At 39.6% G+C, this 19,052-nt stretch overlaps 1 long non-coding RNA gene and 1 pseudogene across 1 annotated transcript in view; one reads left to right on the forward strand and one right to left on the reverse strand.

The window, feature by feature from the left end:
* LOC124080827 (uncharacterized) overlaps positions 1-17,606 on the reverse strand; it is a 30,373-nt gene extending 12,767 nt beyond the window's left edge. The window contains exons 1-2 of the long non-coding RNA XR_006847863.2: positions 16,275-17,606; positions 15,817-15,897 (exon numbers count right to left, since the gene is read on the reverse strand). This is a non-coding gene — a long non-coding RNA (uncharacterized LOC124080827). The remainder of the gene's footprint in view (positions 1-15,816; positions 15,898-16,274) is intronic.
* A 33-nt stretch (positions 17,607-17,639) lies between these two features.
* LOC124080826 (2-iminobutanoate/2-iminopropanoate deaminase-like) lies at positions 17,640-18,046 on the forward strand (annotated as a pseudogene).
* The last annotated feature ends 1,006 nt before the right edge of the window (positions 18,047-19,052 follow it).

Raw genomic sequence — 19,052 nt, forward strand, 5'->3', positions numbered from 1 at the left:
CTAAACTCATAGAAACAGCAGAATGGTGGCTGCAAAGGGCTGGCAGTGTTGCTGGATAGGGGTCTGAACAGGTCCTCAGCCCTGGAAGGAACTTGATATACCACAGAAAGGAATTTCAGAATGCATCAAAAGAGACACAGAGATTTATTTGGGAAAACAAGGAGATTTATTCAAGAAAGCAAGCAACTAGAGCAGGATATACATTCAAATGGAGAAGGAATATGGGCACTTGAGAATGAGAACACTTTTGGAGTCTTGGGCTCTTCTATTAAAAGAAACTTCATAAATAGTGAACATGGGAAGTACGTGGGGGTGACATAATCCTGGTGAGCTCCAGTTTCTTCACCATGAAGCACAGGGTAGTCACACTGGTCTAGTTGTTCTCAGTATCTCTAGGTTGACATCAGACAGTCAATACATAATGTCTGGAATGTACCCATATCAGAAGTCTCTAACAATGTTTCCCCTTGGCTTTATTTAATATAAAGAAAATACATTGTATAAGCTAACAATGCATGTAGATAGTAATCTTCTTGACCCTCATCCTCTAGGATTCAAGGGTCTATGAAGAATTTTCATTGAGAGAAAAACAGGCCAGGGGAGTGAAGATGAGGGTGTTCATAGAACACCTTAGATTTAAAGTTAGAGTGCCTTTTTCTTGTTCCTGTTAGCCTTCTTTCTGCCTATCCTTATTTCTCCTATCTCAAGAAGAAGAGGGAATGGGAAGTTGTTGTTTCATAGGAACAGGGTTTTGGTTTTGCAAGATGAAAAAATTATAGAAATTTGTTTTACAACAATATGCATATATTTGACATCATTAAACTCTACACTTAAAAATGGTTAGGATAAAATTTATGTTCTCGGCTTGGGATGTGGCTCAAGCGGTAACACGCTCGCCTGGCATGCGCAGAGCGCTGGGTTCGATCCTCAGCTGCTGGGAGCCATTAGCCAAGTAGGTATGACAATTTCCTTGCCAGCATACCCCATGTTGCAGTGACATTGAATGTAGGTGACCTTGCTCAAGGACCAAGGCGGATTAGGGTGTTCCCGGTTTAAGATAATCGGGTTTAGGGCGTTCCTGGTTTAGGTTCCAGGTTTAAGGTTTAAGATCATTCCTGCTGGGAATAGGGCGTATCCTGCTGCCTGAGTTCCCCTTGAGTTCTCACGGGATTCAGACAGTATATTTTGGAGATAGAAGCCCGGTGGAGGTGGATTTGGGCAGAGAACGTGGATTTCCCCAGAACGTGATTGTAGACGGCTGGTGTGAGTTCAGGAATAAAGAGTTGCTGTTTGAATCTACAAGCTGTGTGGTGGCTCGTGATTGTGTGCCCAGCCAGACTGCGGCATTTGTGCCCAGCCAGACTGCGGCACTCAGCACCACATAAAAATAAAATAAAGATGTTGTGTCCACCAAAAACTTAAAAATAAATATTAAAAAATTCTTTCTCTCTCTCTCTCTCTCTCTCTCTCTCTCTCTCTCTCTCTAAAAAAGATTTATGTTCTGTCTTTTTTCTAATTATGGTCTTTTAAAATCTGCTATTTTTTAATGACCATACTCAAGATTAATTTAACTACACTCAGTATGGGATGTTTAGAAGGAGAGGCAGCTCAGTGATAGAGTTTACAATTAGTATAGTATGCACAAGATCCTGGCTTCAAACTCCAGCACCAATATAAATAAATAAATGAAATCATTCTCAGAAGATTTTTAGTGGAATAGGAATGCAGATAATTTTATTATCCATACACTTGCTGGACCAAGTTTTCTGTTCCCTATAAATCAATACAACTAAACATTCTAAGATCATACATTGCTACAGAACAGAAGGATCATTTTGGAATGGAAGCATCATTTTCAAAAGTAACCTGTGATCCAAGTGTTATTTGAAACCAAATTTCCCTCAAGGGTCTGGATGTTTGATCAGGAGGAAGAAGTAGTAGAAGGTATGCTCTCTATGTGTGGGGCTGTTTTTGTGTTTTGATGATAAGGAATAAGTGTATTATCCGTGGCAAACCATATAAGGCACATGTCTTGTGTTTCCTTGTCTAGCTTTACACTGTGTTGCAGCCATTGGCTGCCACTGTCTTGATGAACTGTAACTGTGCAGCCAAAGGAACACTTATTATCAGAAGCCCATCACCTGTCTGACATTATGAGGGGGAAAGATCCAGATTAACTGTATTTTTAAATAAGAGATGGAGTGTGATTAGACAACTATTAAGGAAACTGGCTATAGTCTGAATTCTAGAAAGCACATAACAAAAGCTTACTGCCTTGCAGCCTATACTGCAGTAAAGCCTAATTCTGATGGGAACTCCTGCTACTTAAGTGACTCTGTGCGCGTGGCTAGATGTTCCAGGAGGGCCATCATCCACTGATGAGCTCTCCTGCTTAAGTCTCCTCATTGACTCCACCAGGCCACCTGGCAGACTAGCTGCTAACCCTACCCCATTCCTACTTGGGTCTGGCTCCTGATGACACAAAGTCTCCAGAGACCACTTGCCAATTTGGAGCTGGGCCCTGGAGCTGCAGTACAGGCTTGTCAGGAAGATGCGTAGTAAATACGGCAGCCAAGTTCACAGCACATTTTCCTAAGTGGAAATTCTATGTTAGAGACAGAGCATTATTTAACAGTAGGTGGGCAGCTCGTTTCTCAACAGCTCAATTCTTCCTGGTCAGGCAAGCAGGTCTCTGCTGCAGTGGGAGGAAGGGGCCGCCCTGGTAACAGCTAGGAGCAGACAGTGGCTAACAGAGACAGTCTCTTGGGAAGGCCCTGTCTGAGATTTTCCTACATAAACAACATAAAACAAAGCCCTGGGGCTTGTCTTGTCATATAAAGCTTTCCTTCATATGCAAGTGCTATTGCTCCCCATCCCTCACTATTCAAAGGCATTTTTGTCCAGATATGTAACCCTTCTTTTTCTAACATTTATTGAGCACTTATCACCATCCAGGATTCTATCTCATTTCTTCCTCTCCAAATACATCTATTCCTAGCAAGTTTCCCAAATTACACTGCTGGCTACCCAATCTGAGATTGTGTTTGTTTTCATTCTACTAAAATGAGAAAGAGTCTTGGTGATGTGCTGCCTTCTCACTGTACTAATCCCTTTCCACACCTGGGACTAAATACATTATTTAAGTCTTGTCAGCCAAACAGATCCCTAAGATCTGGGGGCACGGACAGACCACAAATAGATGCCATGGGTCTAAATATTTAAAGCATTCCTTTAAACATAGTCACCTCATGTCCATGTCGGACATATGCACCAAGATTTATGCATCAGAATCTATTAAAACAGCCAGGTATAGCATAGCACGCCTGTAATCCCAGCAGCTCAAAGGCCCAGACAGGAGGATAGCAATTTCAAGACTAGCCTCAGCAATTTAGCAAGGCCCTTAGCAACATGTTGAGAGTCTGTCTCAAAATAAAAATAAAAAGAGGTGGTGATGTAACTCTGTGGTAAAGTGTCTCTGGGTTTAATTCCCACTTTAAAAAAAAAAAAGAGAATTCATTAAAAATATCATAAATTAAAAACAATCTAAATATTCAATAACGGGTATTTTTCATTACAGTATCCTTCCATGTTAGAGACTACATAAGATACCACCATTTAAAATTGCTAACTGGATATGAGTATTGTTATTTTAAGAATATTAAGTGAATAAAATTTATTAAAGTGCCTTTATACTTACCTTTTTGTTCAAAGTACATGTACAGGTTAAAAGAAAAATATCTAACCAAATAGTTGCAATTACTATCTGTGTGCAGTGATCTTATCAAGTACATTTATTTTCTTCCATGTATTCTTAGTATTTTCCAGAAAATGTTTTAGTAATGAAGGAAAAGTCTAAATCTATGATAAAAGACTTGGGCATTTTAATCTAATAATCCTATTTCCAGTAGTCTTTTTCAAGAAAAAAAAAGGAATGGCCAAATATCACAGTGAAACTCATTATTTATAATAATAAAAATTGCAAGTAACAAAAATTTCAACAGCATGGTAATAGCTATATAAGTTATAAAATATTATGAAGTCTCAAGAGCAGATTTTCAAAATCTGAGAAACAAAATGCTCAAAACAAAATGTTAAAGAGAAAAGCAAAATATGAATTTAAATAATTTTAACAACATAAGTTGCCTCAGTGTTTAAATCAAAGCAAAGCAATGTTTTAAGGGGAAAAAAAATCCCTTGTGTGTCTTTCAAATATCTTAAAAGAGGAGACAATTCAGTATGATTACTGAATGTTTGAAACTTTCTCGTGTTTGCTATATCTTCTTTCTTTTCCCCCCTCAGAGTGATTAGGAATCAAACTCTTAAAACAAAGTCAAGAGACGAAGTCCTATATGCCTGGCTATGCAAGCAAGAATACAGGGGTGTTCAGTGAATGGGCACATCACTAATCCCAAAATGAGAAGAAGATGCCAAAAGATAAAGATGTTTCCTAAGTTGTACAGAGAAAATCCAGGATTCTTAGCATAGGCTCCAGAGGTCCAGGGGGAACACAGGTGGCTAAAGGCCCCACAATTTAAGAGGGAAGGTAACTTGTAGTTTTTCAGCTCCAGAGAATTGCAAACAACCCCCCCACCCACACACACACACACACACACACATCCTCCACCCTCTACCCCACTACCATTTTCACCAATCCTTTTCTCCGTTTGGAAAATCTTTTGTTCAATCTCCAGTGCTGAAAAAGGAGGAACAGGAGGAAGAAGAAGAGGAGGAGAAGAGGTTGTAACTTTGTTCACCAACCAAACAAATTTGTTCACTAACTAAACAAATCTTTGCTGGGTGGTGTGCCAAACAGACAGGAGGGGAAGGACAGAGGCTGTTTGTTTCAGTCAGTCTTGTCAGTCTATTCTTCTCCCTTACATAAATGGTTTCTTCTCTCCCTCCCTGTACACAGGTATTCTGTATGGAAACTTCTTTTCACAAGACCTACATCCTTGTCAACAGTGATTGTTTCTCCACAGTGGACAACCTATCCAAGCTTAGCCAGTTCATGTAGCTCACTCCCTTGGCCATTGCAATTTGTCAAAGTAGGGTTGTGTGGCCCAAAGAAACCAGATGGACTTCTTCCATGACTTTTTGCAAAACTTTGGCTGGACAAGAGGGCTCTTTTCTTCCAGTTAGAGAGCTATGGGTCCAGATGTGCGCCTGGAAGCTATAAAGAAAAGAGAAGAAGCAGAGAAGAGCACAAGACAATGAACAAAATCACTCAGAGACCCAGGATGAGGAAAGTCCATCTAGCTTCAGATGCCTGCTTCAGATCTGCCTGGGTCAACCCCTTCCACTGTCCTTCTGGCTGTTTGATTGCATGAGCTGTTCCCTTCCTATTCTAATGAAGCTAGCTCCAACTATATTTCTTCCATGTGAAAATAAAGAGTGCTCCACAATAAAAACTGGGCATTGCCAAGCTCTTTGTTAAGTGGTAAGTCTCCCAGGCCTAGGGAACAACAGATATGAGGTCCAATGCCTTATCACGATTAGAAGGGATCTATGGTACTCTCACTGTAGGCACTTCCTGGCCCTCCCTCCTCCTATTAATAAAACTTGCCCTTTACTTAATGTTAATGCAGCCAATATTATTGAACACCTATCATCTCTTCTCCTAGCCCATCTGTGGTCCTTTAGGATGAATTGATGCATGCCCTTTTTTCTTTCCTGCTTAATTTTATTCAGCACGTAAGGAAAATTAAAAGACAGGATTTCACTGATGCCCATCATTGTGAAAATGCAACATATCTTTAGTAAAAAATTGACAAATAGCCACAAGATGGGGCTATTACGCAAGGGACATAGAAGTTATTGGCAGTGCAAGAAGATGCAACATGTTCTGACATTAAGGGCAGAATATTTACATCTTCTTTCACTAAAAAAAAGAAAAGAAAATATTTTAATAATATATGTGCTTCTAAATTTTTTGTAATTTATTTATTTGTTTTAATTAGGTATAGATGACAGCAGAATGTATTTTGATTCATTGTACACAATTGCAGCACAACTTTTCATTTCTTTGATTGTACAAGATGTAGCATCGCATATGTGCAGTCATACATGTACCTAGGGTAGTGATGTCCATCTCATTTCACCATCTTTCCTGCCCCCATACCCCACTCCCTTCCCTTTGCCCAATCAAACTTCCTCCATTTTTCCTATGCTCCCCGCAAAGTGCTGCCTTTAAAAATTCAGAGATTACTCTTCTTAACAATCTAGTGATTAATTCTTGAGAAAATAATGCGTAGTTACGTCAAGAGATATTTTCTCCTTAGAGATTCTACTACATCAAGTTTGCTTGCTTTTCTTTCTCCCATTTTTTTAAGTTTTATTGTTCCATAAAATAAAATTGAAAGATATTTACTTATGTATTTACAGACTTCAGTTACCTCTGTATTCAATTTCAAACAAAGAATAGCATTTGCTATTTTTGATCAATTCGCTTTTGATTTCTGGATCTTCCCTTTCAACCACCCCACCACCCCGCCAATCTGAATTAAACCACTTTGTCCTCACTATTTTTTTTCTTCAGGTTTACAGTTTGAAAATCTCGATAATGCATGGTTAATAACCACAATATGGCTGCTCAGTGGCACAGGTCTATAATCCCAGTGACTCTGGAGGCTGACACAGGAGGATCTCAAGTTCAAAGTTGCTTCAGCAACTTAGTAACTTAGTGAGGCCCTAAGCAACTTAGTGAGACCCTGTCTTAAAATAAAAAGTAAAGAGGGCTAGGGATGTGGCTTAGGGGTTAAGCATCCCTGGGTTCAATCATCCCTGGTACCAAGAAATTAACAATAACATAAGGTGGCCACTCTCTTAGAAAAATCCGAAAGAAGCAAGAGGAGAATGAAGCCTAGGTATGCCTTTGCCTTCTCAGAGACCATACTGTTTGCTGGAGGCAGGTGACCAACCAAGATGGCGGGTCGCAAATGCCAATCTCAGAAGAGATGCACAGAGCATAGAGTCTGCAATGGTTGCAGAGGAAGCCACAAAAGGAGGCACTCCTGCTCCTTCCAAGGCACCAGTCGGTCTGTGTCTTCATCTTGTAGCACTAACTCAAAATTGGGAACGTCCTGTTGAGAAATGGGAAACCCAAAAATAGAACTGCAGAAAGTACTTTGACCTTGGCTTGAAAGTCAGCCCAGTGCTATGACAATAAAGGCCTTTTCCATGAAGATTTTGTTCTTAAAAGCCATATTTTATCTGCATACAGACTCCCAGTAAAACCACACTCAGAAAATGTGCATCTTGGCTATCCTTCAACTGTAAAATCATTATGTTTGGCTCTTGTTATTCTGGACATTGGATCTCCATGTAAGGGCTTCTTTCTGAAATTTCTCGTACAGAATGTTAAAGGTTATAAGATGTATTAATAGTGACATTTAACTAAATCTGCTATTACCGTATGTATCCAATACTTAATGATACTTGGAAAGAATTCAAGGACAAGGCGGGAAAAAAATGTTGCATTCAAGTAATACAAAATGTACATGCGTTAGAATTAACTAAAATAAACCAAGAACTTTTGTTGAAAAAATTTACCCAAAGGAACAAGAGAATATATATTTTTTTAGGATTGAGTAATTAAATCCAAAATTAAAGGGTGTTGTCCTGTAATTTCTTGCATGTTAGTTATAATATTTAATATTTTCAGTATCAAAGAATTTCAGGGGACCTTCATACAAACTTTGTATATATTTTAAGTCTAACTCTTAAACTGTGATAAAAAGCTATTAAAGAAGGGGGGGAAAGCACTTTTATACACTTAGGAACTTTAGGAACAGCTGCCTCCAATTAAACAACAAATACTTTTTAAAGACTCTTGGGGTTCAATGTTCCTTCAGTGAACTGAAAAATCTGGAAAAATGGACTTCATTAGCAACTGCAGAATTATTGAAAGGCTATTTGAAATGGCATTTAATACCTGCAAAGATAGGAACAATCAGTGGTTTAAAGTTTCACCATAAAGATTGGTAAATAACACTGATTATGGGTCTTATTCAAACAGAAAATAATGAATATGTAATGAAAGGAGAATAATGATCCAAATTGCTCTTAATCTTGGAGTTGTGCCTATTGATTGGCCTGGAAATAACAGTGTTAATCGTACGGTAAGAAAGCCAAATGTTTAGAAAGGCATTAGCTGTGAGGAACAGGATACCCATTTCATTGTAGTAGTACAGTATTTTATTGTTTATTTATTTCAAACAACTGTGTATTTAAGAAAAATTCCAGGGTTAACCCAAGTCAAATAATATTCTTCCCCCCCAACACAATCCATAACTTATAAAAGCTATTTAAGTTCTCCTTAGAATTTGTCAAACATGTTCTGAATACTGGATGCTTGACACACAAGAGAATCAAATAAATAATTTAACTTTCCAAAATACTATTACCGACCTCTCATGGACTTATTTCTAATAAGCTAAGAATTAATGGCTTTCTCAAAACTATAAACTTAGCATTTTATACTGGCTTTCCTGAAGCACGCTGGCAAAGTTTCACGAACAAATATATTTGTAAAGAAGAAATACACTAAAGACACACAAAGTACTTTGAAAAATATCAAAATTTCTTATCTATTGCAAAAGCCTCAGAGGATTTTGAATTTGAAACATCTATTCTTCCCATTAACTTCTCTGGGGGACCCATGTATCCAATTACAAGTTAAATTTACATTTTTTATGTCCATTTTTGAGAGCTTCAGTGCATTCTTAGATCCTGAGCTCGATATTTGATCACTCTTATTTTAAATTAAATGGTAATAACTAAACATCTGATTATTAAAATAGAGGTCGGAGGGAAATCCAAGCTTTTCTTCCAGGCAAATGTGTACTACCAAGGAAACCAATCGATGCTCAAGCTTGCCAGGTGGCGGCAGCAGAGAGCGCTTTCAAGGACGGCTGAAGACTAGAGCAAGTGTTGCCAGGGAACCCTCGGGGCACCTGAGAACTTGGCAAGATCAATCTGTTGTGGGGAAGTTAGCTGAATGAAGAGGCTGGTAACAGGAAGCACATGCCAGGAGAAACATGAAAAGGGAGCGCAAAGCAGAAAGAAGTCACCAAATCCTGAGACTCGGACACCAAATAGGTCGCCTGAAGCAAAGGGCTTCATCTCCCACCCTTGGATGTTTTCCTGTGTAAAATGAGTACAGTGACTTTACTACCTGGCCCAATTATCCCAAGTCTATGAGAGCGTGTATGTAGGGTGCTTAACATATTGTCCGCTGCTTCACAGAAAGGAATTAACAAAGGCTATGAGCTGTTATTCCTACTCACTATTATTCCTACTCTGAAGCATCAGCTTTTCAGAGAGGGAAACAAGAGTGCTTCACAGATGTCAAAGTCAGGGAGATGAAAGAAGCAGGGCTAAGAGAACCGAGTGATGGCTTTTCGTACACTAAGATCCTGTGTACTTCAACCTGTTTCCCAGGAATGTCTGCCTATCCCTCTCTTGTCTTAGGATATGTTGCTCTGGATCAAGTCATTTGCAGGAGTTGTGCTGGACAGCAAACCTGGTGTCACTTCAGAAGAAGACTCAGTTATCTGACCGCAGACTTTTGGAGTGAGAGTGGGAACAGGAGCTCATTCTACAGAAAGGCTTCCTTAGGTACACATAGGAGGGCATCCACTGTAGGCTGTTAGCTTGATTGCCCAATGACTTCGAAGTTGTTCTTATTTTTTATTCATGTGAATGACCCTTTGTTTATAAAAACTTAGGTTTTTGTTCTTGGGGAAGACAGTAAATTTTCCATACCTCTGAGTGTAGAGGCTACATTCTTGAAGGTATTAAGTATGTTGAAGTACTTGCTTCTTAATGAGATCATGGGCTTTTTAACCAGTCTGTGCTCTTGAGGAATTCAAGAAAACTTTTTTCGGAGGAATGATAAACTGTTGTTTGTAAACTGAACTCTCTATCACTTTCCATACTTTATGATTGAAGAACCCAGACTTTGGGAAGTATACTTGGAGTTTTTTGAGAGGGAGGGGGGTGGTAATTGTTTTTACAGGACATGTGATAGAGGCCATTCTCTGCAGGAAGGATGCTTTTTCCACCCTCAATCACACAGAGGTGGAAGATGAGCATGTCTAGAGAAGGAAAGAAACTTCTGTGGTCCAAGAAGACCAATGGGTTTGGCAAGGGAGTAAGGTTTGCAGAGGACTAGAAGCTCTGTGAGTGGAGTTTGAAGTGGTCTTGGCCATGCACAGACCTTCAGAGACTGAGCTGGGACCCTGAAGTTTGGTTAGGGTTATATATAAACCCCAAGAGTACCCACTGGTCCCTGTAGAGTCAAACACTCAACTTGGATCTTGTAGCACTTAGTAGAGTTTTAATATCACGATCTTTCTCATTTTTAGTAAATGGTACAGCCATATAAATCCACCCAAATGTTCCAATTGAAAACTTCCCTACTCCTTCTTACTGTTCCACTGAATTCACCAACAAGTTCTATCAATTCTGGCTCCAAACAGATAGAACTCAAGCTTGTTTCCTTCTCCTCTCTACCATCCTGACCAGTTTCTGCTATTGCCCTCGAGGTGACCGCTGGACCCTCCCCATCTCCCAGCTTTCTCTTTTGACCCTTCTACCCCATTTTTACAGAACAACCTGAGGATTCCATTTACAATATAAAGGAAGTCAAGTAGTTCTCCCTATTAAAACCTTTCTATTGGATGGGTGAAGCGGCACACGCCTGTAATCCCAGCGGCTCGGGAGCCTAAGGCAGGAGAATCCGGAAGTTCAAAGCCAGCCTCGGCAAAGAAAGGCACTAAGCAACTCAGTGAGACCCTATCTCTAAGTAAAAATCAAAATAGGGCTGGGGATGTGACTCAGTGGTCGAGTGCCCCTGAGTTCAATCCCCGGTACAAAAAAACCTTTCCCTATCCAGTGTTCTCTGGATAAAAGCTGAAATATATAGCATGGCCAACAAGGCCAGGTCTGGATGTGTGAGCTTTGGAGAGCTTAGTGAAAGCCCTGGGCTCTGGGAAAAGCTTCTTGGAAAACTCAATTACAGTACAGTGCAGAGAAACTATTCAAAGTGTGAGATGCAAGGTAGGTGACAAGAGATCATGACAGGTTTCTTGGGGTTCCTTCTAGAGGGAACCCAGGAGAAGGATGGACTTCCTATTCCTATTGGTGGGAGATGATAAAAGGATAGTAAAGACAAAGTGACTAATGGTCTCAGCACAGGATGATAAGGTATACCCAGGGTGCCCATTGACACACCCAACCTGGGAAAGAAAACAACTTCACTAGAAATCAAAGCAACCCTTTGTACATAGTCTCAAAAACAAGAACCCAAAGCTGTACAATTTACATATAATAGTGGCTTCTGTTTAGCAAGTACACCTGCTAAGGGGTTGGCTTTATGCCAGTCATTTTACATATTTGATTACAACATCCTCATAAGATATTTATTATGATCTCTATTTTCGATGTATGGAAACCAAGACTCAAAAGGTTACTAAAAGTCAAATGACTAATAAGGCACCAACCAAACAATTATCACATTACGCTTCTCCATGATGAAAAGGAATAGCTGTGATGTTTATTTCCTGTGCCCCCACCGCTAGGATTAGGGAGCTCCAGGAGGGCAGGGCTGTTTTGCTCATGACTGCCTCCCTACCCCAGTGAGTAGAGTCTGGTCACAGCAGACCTTAAATAGGGATTTTTGTTAGAAGGAAGAAATGAAGTTTAACAGCTGCTTCCCTTAGTTAGTATTTTAATACAGAGCTTTATAAAAGTAGGAAAAATTAGTGTGAATATCCCTAGGTCCATAGATTTGGTGTTGGTTATAGTTTCTTATTCTCTCCACCAAAGTGCTGCTATTAAAATACAACCATGCCTTATTCAACCAGAGGTTTCCATTAGCAACAAGAATTAATTAAATTATGAGTCATCGGCAGATGACATACTAACGCAGATTATCTCCCTACAATTATTGGGGTTCTTTTCTTTTTCTAATTATAAAAGTAATATAGTAAAGAACACAGTTAGATTTATTAATTTTAAAAAGCGAAGTATGCACCATTATGAGAAGATCTCCAAAATATATTTTTAGTGAAAACAATAACAACAAGATGCAGTATGGTGTTCGTGTTAGGCTCTTCTTCCAAAGGGTAATAATAATCATTATTGAGAGCTTACTGTGCCAGGCACTATATTATACCTGCTGCATGAATGACCTCATCTAATTTTTTTAACACTATGTTGTCAGTGCTATGTCCTCATTTCAATAATAGCATTACCATCATATTAAATTTTTTAAAATTTTGCATCAATCTGGAACTTAGATCACAAAGCATATACACACACTGGGTATAGTGACACACACTTTTAATCACAGAGACTTTGGATGCTGAAGTAGGATGATCTCAAGTTCAAGAGCAGTCCTGGACACTTAGGTTTGACTCAGTGGTAGAGACCCTCTGGGTTCAAATCCCAATACCACATACACACACACACACACACACACACACACACACAGATACATACACATGCACATAAGTGTGTATATTTTTAAAATATTTTTTTAGTTGGTGATAGGCCTTTATTTTATTTATTTATATGCAGTGCTGAGAATCAAACCCAGTGCCTCACACATCCTAGGCAACTGTGCTACCACTGAGCCCCAGCCCTAGCCCCAAGTGTGTTATTTCACATCTATATTTTACTCCAACTCCACATATTGAAAAATATAAGACTTCATCAATATCTGCAGTAATCCTATGCCATTAAGTTTGCATTTTTTCTCTTTTTACCTATATTTTTTCATCACCAATAATAATGAGAAGCCTGGCTCTGATTATCCTAGATATTTTTACTTATTGTATATAATGCATTTCCTGTTGCCTCTACTGTCCTCATCTTGGCAGACTGTCCTTCCCCACCTTCTAGTCTGCAACTCTGCATATCAGACCTGTTGGTCTCCCTGTTCAGACTCTGGTGCCCCAGACCAGCTCAGAGGCTCTCCTTCCCCCATGCCAGGACCTCCTGACAACCGTGGGAAATAAATCCCTACCACTCCCTGCCCATCTCCAGCAAAGACAGCTCACTTGTCATTCAGGGACTACCATAAGAAAGTGTCTCCTAGGACTCCAGAAGCTTGAACTGCATCAAACTTAACGTAGCTCTAGTAGTTATGTTAGTAGCTCTATCAGCCCATTCTTAAAAGGACCAACAGTTAGACCAAAAGCATAGATAGCCCTTTAGCCAATTATATGTCTCAGAATGAAACATGAGAGATGGAAAGAAAAAAAAAAGGAAAAAGAAATTAAAAAATTATACCAGGGAGGCAGCTATTTCATGAGCTGAATCCCAAGCAGCAAAGTCACCACTGATGTCACAACAGTGTTGCCAGCTAATAATGGGCTGCTCCTTAACTGTCGGGAAAGGCAAACAGCACAACATTAAAATGGTTCTATTTTTTCCATCCTTACAATAGCAACACAGCGGCAGAGCGTTGATCTCTAAAAGACAAAGGCGGTGAAGATAAGCATGCGCTAAAGCCAGGGCCACTTGGGTTGTGATTTTCCTTTGAAATATTAAGTAATATATCCCAAATACGCAGGCCTCCACTGGGATCACCGCCTGAAGTGCTGGTCTGAAATCACCCATCGAGTAGCTCAGCAAGTCCCCTGCTCTGCAGGCCTGCCAGACAGCCTGGCTTTCTCTTTTCCTCACTTGCTTTGGCTAAGTGGCTTCCAAGGTGTTTCAGGGAAAAAAAAAAAAAATCAGGATTCAAAACAAAGAGCCGATATCCCAGCCAGGCCTGCATTCTCCTACAACTGTATTAATCAGCAGCTGCTTGGACCCTGTTCATCTGCCACTGCCAAAGCTGAACTAAAGTCTGCTCTTTCTCTCTACCACAGGATTGCCTGTGGCTCCCAGGTTGAAAGTTTTTCTCTAGCACTTCTCACTTTCCACTTTGCCATCGGGCACCTCAACCCTTGTCTCCTCTCTTATCTGTCTATATTTTGCACCAATCTGTGTTCACCTCACCGAGTCCCCCTTTCATTGCTATGCATTTTTCACTCCCCCTGCTCTCCATCCTTGGCTTCCATCCTAAACATTTTAAACATGAGGTGAACTCGGTATCTGTGGAACATGTCGACAGACCAGTCTTCCAAGTCAGCCAAGTTGCCTCCTCCCCTGACCACATAAGGTAATAAGCTCTCCTTTCTCGGTGCTAATTCTTTCCAGTTGCCCAGTAGTAAAGCTGTCTCCTTCAAGAAATGGTTTGATTTAGGATCCACTCAAGAGACACAACTAAAGAACAAGACCTCCTGTTATGAGGTTGCAAATTCCCAGGCACTTGCAACCAGCATTTTGCTTCATTAAATAATAGACACTGGCAGCGACCTTTCCCCTTCCAGGCTGTAGAAATTCAGAGTTCCCCACATCAAGAGCAGGGAAATTCTGAACAGACAAGAATAAGTTGTTTTACCCTGGGAAAAAGCATCTAAACTCAGTTCAGGATGCTGAATGCTTCCCATTTGTTCTAGACTTTTCTCTTTCTCAACTTTCTCTGTGCCCCAGGAAAGGGGCAGACTTTTGGGTTGTTCAACAGGCTCCTTCAGCCTATGGCTTCCCACTGAATTCAACCAATGGGGGAGCAATGGAAATCAGGAAGAAGGTAGGTGGTGAGGTTAGGAGGCCAGGGTATTTACCCACGATAGCCTTCTTTGTGAGGTAATACAGGTGAACAGGATTTCTCAGTTTCTTCCAGGTATCCCTCTCTTTCCAACTCCAGTCACCATTCTGTCCTTTGTCCCATCAAACCTTGTGCAACAACAGTACTCTTTCAACAGCTCGGGGTATTGCACTATCCCTTGTGATTTCCCTCTAACCTGACAACACCTTTATAAATAATCCCTTTATTAAACTCTCTTCAAATTACCCAATTCAAGTGGACCATCTGTTTCCTGTGGCTAATTTGATGCTTACATAAGATCTCTGCTTAGGCAAAGCAGAAGCAGGTATATTTGAGAAATTGCAATGGTGAACGATCAGGAACCCAGTTACCTAGAAACTGAGGCCCACAGGTAGGAATTCAAGCAATTCTTGGCACAGACACAGGAGAAAGTTCTTTACTGAGTGTAAGTGATACAGAGAAGTGGAAGAATTTACTGACAACTGGAAGTACTAAGGTTGGATGATTGCTAATACCATAACACTTGCTATGCTTATTATATTCCAGACACCTACAATGTTATCACATTTTAGATTATTTAACCAACATACAGATAAAGAAGCTGGATGTGTTGATTATTGCTGTTTTTCCTCCCCAACATTCCTCCCTTAACATCTTTCAGTGATAAGACTGTTCTCTCCTGCAAGGAATTCATTTGAATATTTTAAGTAGGGGTAGTCCTGGCCTTGCACATCAGCACTCCCCCTATCCCACACACAATGTTTACTTCAGAGAGGGACATGTCACCCAAAGAGGCCAATGAGTCCCTCTTGAGATTCAAAATGGACATAAGGAAAAGACATAAGGAAAGACCTGTAAGGATGGTGATGTGAGCCACCACTAGCTGGGGCCACCTCACCCTCTGCTTGGAAGAAGCCATCTCCTGTAACAACTCACACAATATCAACCAGAGAAAGACAGAGACAAGAGATAGATGGAAAAGGAACAAGAGAGATGACCTCATTTGCTCTTGCTTCCACTACCTCTCAAGTCAGTTCTGTTCTAGGATTTTAATCTTGTGAATCAACAAATGCCTTTTTAAAAAAAAATCTAATTTAAGTTGGGTTTCTGTCACTTTTAATTTTTAAAATCCTGTAAATATATTGAGGCTTACTTACAGAGATTCTTCAGCTGAGCAGTGATCAGCACATGCATCCGGGGGGAGGGGGGGGAACTACCCAAGACTGGGAAAAGAACCACTGTGGAGGAAAAAAAAAAGAACTACTGTGATATTGTGAAATATAAATTTATTTGGTTTTCATTCTTGTGTTTTGGAATCTTTAAAGTGATGAGTGGTAATTGACTAATGACTGGCATCTCCCAGGTAACTCCAGGATAGGGACTGGTCAAGACCAAGGCTGAATTAGTGAATTGGGGCTTTTGGCTCTAACCCACCCCCCAACCTCTGGGAAGATGAGAGTGGCTGAAGGTTGAATGGATCACCAATGATCAGTGGTTAAAACAGGGATTGAAACAATCAAATGTTTCCAAGGAAATTAACTATATTCTAGAACAAATATTAAGTACATGCAAAGAAATTAAAGCATATGCAGCACCTAAAAATGTAAACTCATACCTGTGTGATGAAGCTTCCATAAAAGTCCAAAAGAACAGCGTTCAGAGATCTTCTGGATTGCTGGACACATGGAGGTTCCTAGAGGGTGAGGGCACCCAGAGAGGGCATGGGAACCCCTTGCCTCTCTCTATATCGCTTGGCCTAGCATTTCTTTACTTGTATGCTTTGCAGTATCTTTTACAATAAACTGGTAAGGGTATTTCCCTGAGTTTTATGAGCTTATTTAGCAAATTAATTGAACCCAAGGTGGGGGTTATGGGAACCCTGAATTATAGCCAGTCCTTCAGAAGCACAGGTGAAGCAATCTGGAGCTTGTGGTTGATGCTGAAAGTGGGGAGAAGTCCTATGAGAATGAACCCTCAACCTGTGGGATCTGACACTATCTCATGTAGATATTCTCAAGATTGAATTGGAAGGCATCCAGCAAGTGTCCACTACAGAACTAACTGCTTGCCTTGGTATCAGATACCATAAGTGATGTGAGAATATAGGAGAAAATGAGTTTGTTATTTTTCTATTCAACCACTCAAAAGGAGTGGGTGGGACAATCTTCAGAGCTCACAGAGATTCAGAAATATTTGGTGAACCCACCAACTGGTATGAAAAAACCTTGTAATAATACAGGGGAACCAGGAGAGTACTCAGAAATATAGTATATTAGTAATAGGGGAAAAAAATCAGACCTAGACTTTGTTAACCTGCATAACAAAACTTAAAACAGGGCTTGAAACAATCAAATGTATCCAAGGAAATTAACTATATTCTAGAACAAATATTAAGTACATGCAAAGAAATTAAAGCATATGCAGCACCTAAAAATGTAGAGTTCACAACTATTGGCATTCAAAAAAAATTACCAGACATACAAAAATATAACCTAAAAAGATGAAGAAAATCAACTAAAATTGACTCATAATGATACAGATAATAGAATCATGATCATTAAAACAGGTATTATAATTATAATCCATGTGTTGAAAGTAGAAGAAATCATTAGTATGGTAGGGAAAGACATAGATGGTGATATAAAAAAGATTCGAATCAAACTTCTAAGGTTGAAAAGTGCAACATGGTACATGAGATGAAAAATACACTAAATGGTATTAACATTAGATTAGACATTGTGGAAGAAAGCATTAGTGAATTTGAAGACACATCAATAGAAACTTTTCAAAATGAAACAGAGAAAAAGAAAAAAACAAACAGTGAGCTTCAGAACAACCTCAAACAGCCTACTATTCATGTAGATGTAGGGCCCAAGAAGAAGGAGAAGAGAGGAGAGAAAAAATCTTTTTTAAAAAATAGTTGAGCATAATACCCAGAGAGCCCACCCCCAACTGACCTCTCCAGAAAGAAGGTCTAGCCATGTCTTACCTGATCAAAAAGGTTTTCAGCATCACAAAAGCCCCAGGGTCCACTGGTCCCTATAGTCAAACAGTGTTAGTCAACAGGATCATTTACATCTCTGAACAGACAGGCATCGACTCTTCAAGCAGAACACCTTGTGCCAGGAGAGGTAGCAGCAAAAGCTAAACAAGTTCTTACAAAGATAGGTAAAATTCTGAAAGCTGCAGTCTGTGAGTTCACTAATGTGGTCAAAGCCACTATTTTGCTGGCTAACATAAATGATTTCAATACTGTCAATGGGATTTACAAACAGTATTTTGAGAGTAATTTTCCTGCTAAGGCTGCTTACCATGCTGCTGCTTTACCCAAAGGAGGGTGCTGAGATTGAAGCAGTAACTGTCCGAGGTCCTCTCACAACAGCATGACTACAAGTGGGCACAGTGCTGTTATCATCGTTTCTTTAAATTAACATCTTGATTTTTACAATTGACATTGGAAAGTGTACATGTGACTAAAATATCTGAGGTTACTGTGGGAACACCATAGCAGAAAGGGATCTGACATAAATATTAGATAATGAATCTAGTTACTGATGCTGCAAATTACACTTATGTACACTCATTGCTGAATGTGAGATAAGAGACATTCATTAGATCATCACTCAAAATAACATGTAAGAAAAAGGAGTTATTGTTCCTGAAAAATACTAAAAAGCAAACCTGATTCAATTAAATCCTATTAATTTCATGATGTGAATATTTAATTCGATGTGTGATTCTGCTTTTACTTGAGTAAATGTTCAATCTTGAATTGTAGAAGTAAAGGAGAAAAACAGTGGACCAAAATTTTACATAGATTATAATATTTTTCTAGTGGAAATAAAATAGACCTGCAGATTTCCCTACCAAAAAAAAAAAAAAATTGGGAAGTGTAACACACACCTGTAATCCCAACTACTCAGGAGGCTGAGGCAGGAGGATCACAAGTTCAAGGCCAGTCTAGCCAACTTGGGAAGATCTTGTATCAAAATAATAAATTGCTGCAAACTAATAATTGCTGCAAAAAGAAAAAGTCTATGGAAATAATGGCTAAAAGTTGTTCAAATTTGTTGAAAAAATCAATATGCAGTTGCAAGAAACTCAATACTCTAATAAGACACAATAACTACACCAAGATACTTCATAATCCAACCGGGGAGCCCATCTGCATGGGCAGCACCCTGACAATCACATGTGGACTTCAAAGAGCAAAAATCATGAAGCATTTCAAGGATGCAGGTGTGCCCTTCACTAGTGGACTTGTCAATATCTCAGCTAAGAGAATGTCTTCTGGGCCTTCTAGGGGAGTGGTAGGTAGCAAGATGGTCATTAGGTTACACTTGATAAACTCAGTCCAACATTGTTATGCCTGTGGACTTCTTGTGGATTTTCT

The sequence above is a fragment of the Marmota monax genome, unplaced genomic scaffold, assembly GCF_021218885.2.
Source record: "Marmota monax isolate L192 unplaced genomic scaffold, Marmota_monax_Labrador192_F-V1.1 WCK01_AAM20220418_F8-fsc00048, whole genome shotgun sequence".
Taxonomy (NCBI): Eukaryota; Metazoa; Chordata; class Mammalia; order Rodentia; family Sciuridae; genus Marmota; species Marmota monax.